At 38.9% G+C, this 11,767-nt stretch overlaps 1 pseudogene; it reads left to right on the top strand.

The window, feature by feature from the left end:
- The first annotated feature begins 1,422 nt into the window (after window positions 1-1,422).
- LOC101597235 lies at window positions 1,423-2,676 on the top strand (annotated as a pseudogene).
- Window positions 2,677-11,767: the final 9,091 nt, after the last annotated feature.

Raw genomic sequence — 11,767 nt, 5'->3', positions numbered from 1 at the left:
TGGTTGACTATAGAGTTACCAACTTACCAAGTTATTCCCTTAGTGGGCATTTACCCTAAAACCACACCATAGTTCAGAAAGATTTGCTCAACCATGTTTATAGCTGATCAATTCATAATAGCTAAGATCTATAATTAACCCAGATGTCCATCATTAGACAAATGGATAACCAAGATGTGGTATAGCTACACAGTGGAATTCTACACAGCAATAAGGAAAAATGACACAATGGAATTTGAAGAAAAAATGATCCAACCTGGAACAGATTATTCTCAGCAAACACACCAAAACATAGATAGATAATTGTTGCATGGTCTCACTCATTTGTGGCTCTTATCCTGAATTGGCCTGAGACACTAACATACCTAATAAGTATCTCAAGGATCAAACAATAGGGAGGGTGGGTCAGAAGGGGAGAGTATGGGTGGAGGTGAGGGACACAAAACTGGACCCAAATAGCAATGGTACCATAAAATTCTACATCCTAAAATACAGACTAAATGGTTGAACTTTTATCAGGTCCTTAGAGGGAACACCTGATTCACAGGGCCCTGGAGAAAGTATGATGAAGACTAACATTAATCTCCCATTTCTCTCTCTCTCTCTTCTCTCTATCTCTTTTATATTACCTATCTTTTCTTTCTTGGCACTGGCCTGTAACTCCCAGTACTAGCATGTGGCTAACATTCACAATGAGCTGTTGATCAGACAGACCTACAGGGTTTCCCAAAAGAAGATGGATTTCTGTCAAAGTACTCAATGACCCACCAAATGTTAGTGGTAAGACCCTACTGCGGAAGACATCATATGATATTCAGAAGGAACATGGAGTGACCTGGCTGGAATCTGGAATAGAGTCAATCCCCAGACCGTTAGCTCTTCAAGTGCTAGAAGGTGCTACATGATTGACTGGGGGGAAATGACCAATATCTTCCAAGCAACTCGTCGTCTAAGCTACTCAGCTGCAAACAACCTGATGTGATGCTCACACAAGTGAAATAGTGGCATACAGCCATGTTGGACAACCAAATGCTTGTGATTTGGCTAACTGATCTGCTCACTGGAACAAAACCCATAGCTGGAGCTGGGAAACAAGTCATAACCTTATTAAAAAAATGAGCCTGCTCTCCGTTATCAAACTCCCACAGATTGTGGTCTACAAGTAGGCCTATACCTACTAAATTCTCTCTAGAATAGTAATGGTTATTCCATTTATCTAGTGCTGACTTCACTCTCCATTGGAAAATTTGCTTCTCTTTTTCAGATGGATGCAGATCCTGAGGAGGGAATCAGCCTATCACACCTCAACAGGGCCCCAGCATTTAAGATGCTAACATCTTTTGGAAGCAGAATCTCCATGCGTGAACATTTCTTGAAAACAATTTTGAGCAAAATATCTTGTCAAAACACAATAAGCACAAGATGGTTGGGAAAATACAGAACCCACTACTGGCCTGTCTGGTGATTAGCCCTGTGATGACATTTTAGTTGGGCCCGTGTGCCATGGAGCTCTGTCACTGAAATAGAGGAGCATAGTGAGACAGTCAGGTTGGAGAATTTCATGTTCTGTGATCTGACCTGGATATTAAAGACAAGACTTTGCCTCACAAATATATGTCCTTAGTATTCATTGGAGGTGTGCCTTAAAGTAGAACTGCACTCATGAGGGCCAGGCTAGATGCACACCCTGACATTTACTGCTGAGAGGAAACCAGAGTCATCTCTTACATCCTGACCCTGAAACAGATATGGTCCAGGACCAGTAAAGAGAAGATCTGCCTAAATAATGTTGGTATCACCGATACAGTACTGGCTTCACCCATGAATTACCAAAAAAAGTTCCAATTTTTTGCACACTTTTTCTTATTTAAATGCATTATTATCAGAGATATTGTCAAGCACACGGAGCCAGCCTCTTATTTATGTAACAAAAATCCGTTTGCCTCAAAATCTTTGACTTACCTTGTGAGGTTATTCCCTAATTCCAAATTCATTGTGGTACTCTGAGATGGCCAGGCTTAGCACATTCCATGATATTTTGAAAAGTTACCATCATTGGATTTGACTTGCCCATCTAAAGGGTCTATCTGACCAAGTGGAACAATGACATAAAGATCATGTATTACTAGTGCATTAAAGTTGGATATAAAAAGTGCATGTCTGTGTAGTAAGAACAGATTGTTTTACATTCAGATTGGTAGATGAGAACACTCTTAATGTTTCTCCATGTTACCTGGAACAGTTTGGTATTCAACCATAAACAGGTAATTAGAAAAGCTGCGGTAGTGTCTCTGTCAAAAGTTGAGAGATGGGGGCGCTGGTGAGATGGCTTAGTAGGAAAAGTGTATGCCTATGCATGCCTGCAAAGCCTAAGAACCCAGGTTTAATTCGCCAGGACTCACTTAAGCCAGATGCACAAGGTACCACATGCATCTGGAGTTAGTTTGCAGTGGCTGGAGGCCCTGACATGCCCATTCATATTTTCTCTCTTTCCTCTCAAATAAATAAATTAATTAAATGAAATATTAATTTGTTTCAAAAGTTGAGAGATGGGAAGACCAGGTCATCAAGGCTGTCAACATGGGGGCTCTATCAAAAATGGAGGGAAGATCCCTCTAGATGTTTCACAGGACATGGTGGTGTTCATTCATACCCATGCTTGCCAAGCTTAGATAATACACACACCAATCTTGTAAATTACAGAAAACCCCAGCCCAGATCCTTAAAAATACTAGAAGGCCCTATAAATGAGAATATCAATGACCTGACTAAAAGTGAAACCCATACTAAGCAAATGAAGTAGTGGATCCTGTAAGCTTTCACAGAGATTATAGGGATGAAGGCTGGTTACCTCCACTGCTGGGATCAGTGGTGGGGGATATCCTCAGGAGGGAAAGCTGATCTCCTATTCTCTTGCCAGCCTTCTTCCACTGGGGGAGGAGGTGTTGCACACAGCTAGGCCTGTGCTAAGTGACTCTCTAGATGACAAAGACACACAGAGCCTGTGGGCAAGAATCCCAGAGATGAAGCCTGCTCCTGTTAGACTTGATCTTGTCCTTATCTTTTCTTACAAGATTCCAAACATATATTTCAAAGGGACAGTTTAAAAATACATCATACCTCAAAAGGGCCTTGGCTGAAAGTAAGAAAAATTGGCGAAACAAGCAAGGGTGCTGTTTTCCTGATGAACCGGATACCAGCACAAGGGGGAAGGAGACCAACACAGAGAAAAATCAACTCCTACCAAATCAGAGAGCCAGAGACCCAGAAGCCCCCAACACCTCGTCACTGAAGCAGACCAAAAATGAACCCAACATGACTCAGGGAAATTTTGCAGAAGAAAGGGCGGAAAGAATGTCAGAGCCACATGTTGGGTCATGATATGCAGAGACATTTATCCTACCCATAACTGTGGGCTAACTCCAGAATGCATAACCCATATACCTCAACAAGGAGGGGGTAGGTCACGCATGAGCCTAATAATGGTACCAAACTGATTGTATTTGCTGAATACAAAACTAATTAATAAAAAATAAATAAATGATCAAAGTGACATTTTTGCAAAATTAGACGTTTTGTTTTGGAATATGTTCCAAAGTTTGGTACATTTTTTCATTCTTAAATGCATTCTGAGGATAATATTAAGTGACTTAATTAATTAAATAATTCATTTTATTATTATTATTATTATCAAGATATTTTGAATGGATATATCATGTTTTGGTACCCTCTTTTCCCTTGTCCCTGTCCCCATTCTGCTGGAGACCCTCCTCAGTGGGGTTGCTGGAACTCCCCATGCAGTGGTGAGTTATGCCTTGTGGGAGCAGCAAATGGAGGGACAGAATGCCTCTGGGTATGATGTCGCAACCTGTGACTCTTATAATATTTCTAGCCCCTCTTCTGAAAAATTTCCTGAGCCATGGTGGATGAGTTTTAAGTCTACTTCAGTGATGAGCTCTTAGGAGCCGCTGGATCTCTGCTTTGGTAGGTGGTGAGTATCCTCGGGATCTGTCTCCTGCACCCTGGTGCTGATTATCAGGAACAGCGTGGAAGCAGCACTCTTGCTCATCTCCCCAATTCCTCTGTGATTTCAGCTGTGGCTTGGCTGAAGTGTGAGAGGTAGTTTATATCCTCTGGTCTCGCTACCTTCTGGAAAGAAGAACAGATTCTCCAATGGACGCTGAAGTCAGCATAGTTTAACTGGGATGAGCATTATCAATTTAGGGTGAATTTGATGTATTTAACCCATCTTTTAGCCAAAGACTAGTGAGAGCTTGACACTGGAGAGCATAATCTTTGCTTCTACAGGATTTTTATCTGGTTCCTAATTCCAGCTATGGGATCCTTTGTTGTGTTTCTGAGAAGCTGGGAAATGAATACAGGATTTTGTAATTTATGAACCTCACCTTTTGGGCATGTGTGAATTTTATAAAAAATTGAAAAATAGGTTGAGGAGAATAAATTATGAATTATTCAGATTATTTAGAGAGAAATTAGGAATGCTGAGGTTTATTTAAGGGGAAATAAGATCCAGGGAGGATGCCAGCTGAAAGACTCAAGCCTGAGCTAGAAAGGGAGAGGGGAGATGGAATGGATCCCCATAATAGAGGCACATACACCCATACTTAGAAGGCAAAACATAAGAATCAAAAGATCCCCTTAACATCAAATTGACATTTTGCAGAAATGTCATTTTTAAACTGTCTCTTTGAAATCTAAGTTTGGAATCTTGTAAGAAAAGATGAGGACAGGATCAGGTCTAACAGGAGCAGTAAATGGGGGCAGGAGAGATGACTCAGCTTTTAAGGAGCTTGTCTACAAAACCTAACTACCCATGTTCAGTTACTCTTTACCCATATAAAGCTAGATGCACAAAGTGGTGCATGCATCTGGAATTCATTTGCAGTGGCTACAGGCCCCAGCACGCCCAGTCTCTCTCCCTCTCTTGATCTTGTTCTTTCTCTGTCTCTGTCTCTCTCTCTCTGCTTGAAAATTAATTAGTTAAAAAATAGTAAATGACTCAGAGATTAGAGATCATACATGTAACAGATAAAGAAATATCAAAAGCCAGGACCCAGAAATTCAAATGCCTGGAAAAGAGTAGAAAACAAAGTCAAGAGAATTATAAAACACATTGTAGAGCCAGAGTTTAGTGGAAAATCATACATAAAATAAGATGGAAAAGGCATCTGGAAACAGAATGCATGTGAGGCGTGTACAAAAAAACATCCCCAGACAGCTAATAAGAACTCACAATTCCCCCAGCCAGGCTGGGAGAGAATAGACATGTACATGCTATTATTCAGATGAAAGAAACACAGTTCAGTCAGGTTGCTAAAACAAAAGAAAGGTTAGCATGCAACAAATCCTTTATACTTAGGATGGGTTTTGTCTTCAGACTCAGGTATAAAAGGAACCTGATTGGTTCATGGATTCAGGGGGACTGACCCAGAGGCTAGCCCATCAAGGTAGTGTGCTAGATTGGGAGGCAGCAGGGGCCGATGTAGGCTTGAGACTCAATCAGATGCTCAATTCCAACTCTGCCAAGGCAGGCAGGGTAACATCTGGTTGGCTCTTTGCACTTCTGACCCTCATTAACTGCCTAAAAGAAGCTTTCTTCTGTCTACCATATACATTTACAATGTAATGATGACTGTATTTTATTTTATTTTATTATTATTTTTTTTAAATTATTTATTTATTTGAGAGCGACAGACACAGAGAGAAAGACAGATAGAGGGAGAGAGAGAGAATGGGCACGCCATGGCTTCCAGCCTCTGCAAACGAACTCCAGACGCGTGTGCCCCCTTGTGCATCTGGCTAACGTGGGACCTGGGGAACCGAGCCTCGAACCGGGGTCCTTAGGCTTCACAGGCAAGCGCTTAACCGCTAAGCCATCTCTCCAGCCCTTATTTTATTTTTTAAATAAAAGGTTAAATGTGAAAAAAGAAACTAGAACTAGAGGCAACAATAGAACAGAAATACATGAAATGGAGAAGACAGAAACAGAAACTTGTAACAAAACTTAGTTGATTTTCTGAAAAAATGAATGAAGTTGATATTTACCTAAACTAATAAAAGTGTTAGAAAAAAGTTCCTAGAAATCAATGAACAATTCAACTGAAGCAGAAACAGAAAATTTGAATATAATCCATTAGGTAAAAATATTTCAGGGCTGGAGAGATGGCTTAGCGGTTAAGCACTTGCCTGTGAAGCCTAAGGACCCCGGTTTGAGGCTCGGTTCCCCAGGTCCCACGTTAGCCAGATGCACAAGGGGGCGCATGCGTCTGGAGTTCGTTTGCAGAGGCTGGAAGCCCTGGTGAGCCCATTCTCTCTCTCTCCCTCTATCTGTCTTTCTCTCTGTGTCTGTCACTCTCAAATAAATAAATAAATAAATAAATAAATAAATAAATAAATAAATAAATAAATAAATAAAATATTTCAACTGAATCAGAAAAATTCCATAGTAATAAAATCTCAGAACTCTTGAGGAATTGCCACAAACCCTTCACTAATTATATAAAGAAAACAAAATAAACACATTCAAATTCATTTTATGAGAATAGTATTACCACATACCAAAATCAGAAGAAGTCCCAAAAATAAAAATACCACCCAATTTCCTTTATAAACATTGATGCAAAAATCCTCAACAAAATACCAGCACCAGGAATGTAGCACCATTGAAGTGTTGCACACATTGTACCCAAACTAAATTGCTTGTAGGAATTACATACTTTTTAAAGATATGGAATGAAAATAAAAATACTTTAAAAAGTTTTTTTTTTAAGGGGCTGCAGAGATTGCTTAATGGTTAAGGCATTTTCCTGCAAAGCCAAAGGATCCCAGTTCGATTCTTTAGGACCCACGTAAGCCAGATATACAAGGAGCACATGCGTCTGGAGTTTATTTGCAATGGCTGGAGGCCCTGGCAAGCCAATTCTCTCCCTTCCTCTCTCTATCTCTTTCTCTTTCCCTTTCTCTCTCTCTCTCAAATAAATAAAAACACAGTTTTAAAATAAAAAGGACATGAAATGAACATGGCACACTATATTAACAAAATAAAGGGAAGTGTAACAAGAGGTCATGCCTGGGAGTTGGAAGATGGCTCATTACATGCTTAAAATGTTTGATCATATCTAATATTTTTATGTTTTATTTATTTATTTATTTTTTCCTTTCTATTGACAGCTTCCATACTTACAGACAATAAACCATGATAATTCCCTCCCCTCTCCGACATTCCCCTTCACAAATCTACACACCATCATATCCCCTCCCTCTCCCCACTAGTTTCTCTTTTATTTTGATATCATCATCTTTTCCTCCTATTATGAGGGTCTTGTGAAGATAGTGCTAGGCATTTCAAGGCCATGGATATTGAGGCCAATTTCTGTCTGGTCGATTGCATTATAAGCAGTCCTTCCCTTCCTTTGGCTCTTACATTTTTTCTGTCACCTCTTCTGCAGTGGACCCTGAACCTTGGAAATTGTGATGGAGGTGTTTCAGTGCTGGACACCCCTCTGTCACGTCTTCTCAGCATTATGGTGCCTTTTGGGTCATCTCAGTGGTCACCACCGTCTGAAAAGAGAAGCTTCTCTAAACAAAGGTGAGAGCAGCATTAATATATGGGTATGAACATTAAGTAAAGTGCTTACAGGGCAGTTTGGTGAGCATAATATATGCATTTAGCCAGTCACCAGCAGAAAAATGCTCATGACCTCCCTCACCATAGGCCTTTGATTAGTTTTTCAGCATGAGACATGTATTCCCTTCCATAGAGCGGATCTCCTGTCCAGTGAGAGATCAGTTGGTTTCCCCCATAACAGATGTGCTACTATTGCACCTGTTGGCTCATTTAGCCTGGCTGGACAAATTTGAAGTTTCCAGTGTCCATTGTTTTCACCACTGATGACTTCTGTCTCCCATAATGCTGCATGCAGTACATCTTTTTCCAGCTTTCTGTCAGCTGGTCTACTGGGAGGTTTTCAGCACAGCTCCAGTTTGACTTCTTGGTGACCTTGCAGCCCAGGCATGTGGAGTCTTCATCAATAGGGTCTTATCATCCATTCCTTGTGGGAAACCAAGAGGCTTAGCAATAACCTGTAATGTTTTGTGGTCATCAAGGACCTCCCTGGCCAACAACTTACTAGAAGGTATCCCATCCCTGGCACTGAAATTTTTCTACTAACAGTCTATGGCTTCTGAGTGTGCCATCACCCAAAAACGTAGGTTATCAGGTGGCTTATTCACTATAGCCTGATTTTTATTACCCCCCCCCACACACTCTTTTCACTCAATCTCTTCCCCTGACCTCACTTACGCCATTCCACCCACAATAATCTGTCTATCTACTTACATATATACAATACCATCCCCTTAATCCACCCCTTTGTTCCCTTCTTTTTTAAAAATTTATTTATTTATTTATTTTGTGTTTATTTGAGAGCAACAGACATTGAAAGAGGCACAGAGAAAGAGAGAGAGAGAGAATGGGTGCGCCAGGGTCTCCAGCCACTGCAAACGAACTCCAGATGCATGCGCCCCCTTGTGCATGTGGCTTACGTGGGTCCTGGGGAATCGAGCCTCGAGTCGATGTCCTTACACTTCACAGGCAAGCACCGAACCACTAAACCATCTCTCCAGCCCTCCAGATTTTTTTTTTTATGAGTAAAACACTCAAAAACTAGAAGGCTCTCTCCAAAGCTAATATAAAGTGTATAATGTTGAAAGAATAAAAGCCTTCCTCATAGGATCAGAAGCAATACAAAGACATCTATTAATTTTTGAAAATATTTTATGTTATTTATTCATTTTCTTGCAAATTTATAATTTCATTTTTGTTTTGTATTCAATAAAATTCTATTGTGCATTTGTAACATTTTCATTGTCCATTTATTAGTTGATGAACATCTAGGCTGATTCCATCTTCTAGGCATTGTGAATAGAATAGTAATAAACATGGATGTGCAGGTATCCCCATTTGTAGAGACAGGGCTATTTTTAGCCTTTTGAAGAACTCCCATCATGATTTTCATAATAGCCACATCAGTTTACACTCCAGTAATAGTGAATAATATCTTTTCCTTTCCCCCACATCCTTAACAGCATTTATAGCCATTTGTTTTATTAACAATAGCCATTTTGACTGTGGTGATATAAAATCTCAAAGTAGTTTTATTTCACATTTCCCTCATGGCTAAGGATGTTAAACACTTTATAAAAAGTTTTTTTTTGCCTTTTGTATTTCTTCTTTTGAGAACTCTGTTCAATTCCATAGCCCACTTTATTGGATTGTTTGCTTTCTATTGTGTAGTTTTTCTAAATATTAATAGTTTGTCAGATATGTATCTGGAAAATAAATTTTCCATTTTATAGGTTGCCTCTTCACTAAAAGGGCAGTTTCTTTTACTGCACAGGAGCTTTTTAATTTTATGAGATCATTTGCCAATCATCTGGCTTATTTCGTGACTCTAATCCAATTCAGAAAGTCCTTTCCTATGCCTATATAATATAGTATGCTCCTTACTTCTTCCTCCAGTCATTTCAGTTTTATATCTTACAATGAAAGCCTGGAAGATTTTATACCATGTGAATAATCTTACATGAGATAGGAAGTTATAGACACTTTCTTTGTCAGCCAAGGATCCAGGATTCAATCTCAGTGCTCTCAGTCTAAAATGAGGCCATTTGTATGTTTAAATTTAAAATCCCTCTAAAGACGGAAAACTTTTTCTTTAGAAAGAATGTTATTGAAGAACAAAGGAAAAAAGAAAGGTTAACAAGAGGCAGTCTGTTCAACTGCTTGTATGTGTGTACTGTGCTCAAATGAGGTCCTCCACACTAGAAACTGAAGAAATAATGATACCATAATTTTCCTTCAACCTCTGTGGCATGACTCACGAGTTACCAAAGCTAATATGTTATCATATGCCATCCCTAAATTCGCAGTTCTACATTCCAGAAAACACTGAAAGTAAAATGCCATGATATAACAGATAATGCTACTTTTTCTAGTTTCTTATCGGTAAATATCTCTTGATATCTTTTTGCAGAATATAATGTCATAAAGCCAGAACATCCACACAAGTCTGATAAATGGCCATTATTTAAACATGTTGTCATATTTTTACAGTACATATTTTTATCCATTCTATTTCAGTTGTTAGTGACATCACGTGAAAAATGTAATTACACGGAATCAGGTTTTGTTTTGTTTTGTTTTTGCTTGTGTAGGTGTGTGGTATACATGTAGGTTTGTATGCTAGTTTGCATGTGCTATGGGTGCACATATTTGTCTGAGTGCATATGTATGTTTGTGCATCTGGAGGTCAAAAGTTGATATTGGGGGTCTTTTTTATTTACACTGCACCCTATTCTTTAAGACAGGTTCTCTTAGTGAACCTAGAGTTCACCAATTCAGCTCGACTAGCTGGCCAGTGAGTCCTAGGGATTCTGTTGTCTCTACCTGCCCAATGCTGATACTACAGGTGCACTATACCACACCCAGTATTTCTACATGTGTGCTGGAGATCTAAGCCCAGGTCTTCATGTGTGGACAGCAAACACTTTACTCACTGAGCCATGTCACCAGCCTCTCAACTATTTCTTTGAAAGTAGAACATGTGAGGATAGAAAAATACCTTCTTGTAATTCATGATATTTACAGGTCTTAGTTTTAATAATAACTTCATGGATTTCACAAAGCATATAGGTCTGAGCCTGTTTCTTACTCTTGGCAATCTTAATCCCCAAAGAAACTACTGCATTTACCCAAATTTTATAATTCTATTCTCAGCAGACCTAGTTAATTATCCTGAGGAAAAAAAAATACATGTTAATTTTATTTGGCTATGTACCCTGTGTCTTGTCCTTCTATTTCATTTCACTTGAGAAGGTAAATATGTTTAGTTTAAGTCTCCTGTAATTTTTATTGCATTATTTTCTACCTTACCCTAGAGTTGTGAAATCTAGTCTTTTTCTATCTATCAAACTATTCTTTTTTAAATGAAATTGATCTTCCAATTCACTTCCTGCATTCTGGCTCAAAAAGTCAATTATGGGCATTCACAATTGAGAACATGTGAGTTTAACAACAGTTCAATGGGAAAAACAACCTGAGGGTTGAGTTTCAGAATGAATCAGAAGTGACGTACATACTTAAAAAAAAAATAGAGCTAATGCAATCTCGGTCTGCATTAAGAGAAGTAATAGTGCTTAGCCTTTGGGTGGTGATCATCCCATTGCGCTTTGCAGCATGAATGAGACCATATGTTAAGAAGGCTATTGACAAATTAAAACATGTCTGGAGGATGGCAAGTAGGAAAGTGTGGAGAGTAGAAATACTGGCATACAAAAATAGTTAGAGTGATCAGAGTTATGTAGCTACAAAACATTAAAAACATTAAAAAATGCCTGAGTCTGTGGTGAGAATAGGGAATTTAAGCAACATATGGAAGGTAGTTGATGTAGGTTTTATTGATTCAGACAGCTAAAATACATAGGTTATAGGGACAAAGAGAACAGAAGATTTCACTTCAAAACTGTGAAAGCTTATTAAGACCAAGTAGACAACCTAATATATACTATGGTTTTACTGTCTGATGTGGTAATAATATTAAAGTAGTAATAAAAATGTTCCTTGACACTATATCCTCAATAAATTTGTTGTAGGAATTTTATGAAGTTGTTGATTTCCCTGAATTTGTGTGTCTCCACCTTAACTTAAAATGCTGACTTATAAGATGTCAGAGTCAATTTGAAGCTC

The sequence above is a fragment of the Jaculus jaculus genome, chromosome X (genome assembly GCF_020740685.1).
Source record: "Jaculus jaculus isolate mJacJac1 chromosome X, mJacJac1.mat.Y.cur, whole genome shotgun sequence".
Lineage (NCBI taxonomy): Eukaryota > Metazoa > Chordata > Mammalia > Rodentia > Dipodidae > Jaculus > Jaculus jaculus.
The sequence above is the reverse complement of the archived record's forward strand: the minus strand, read 5'-3'. Positions and strand labels throughout refer to the sequence as shown.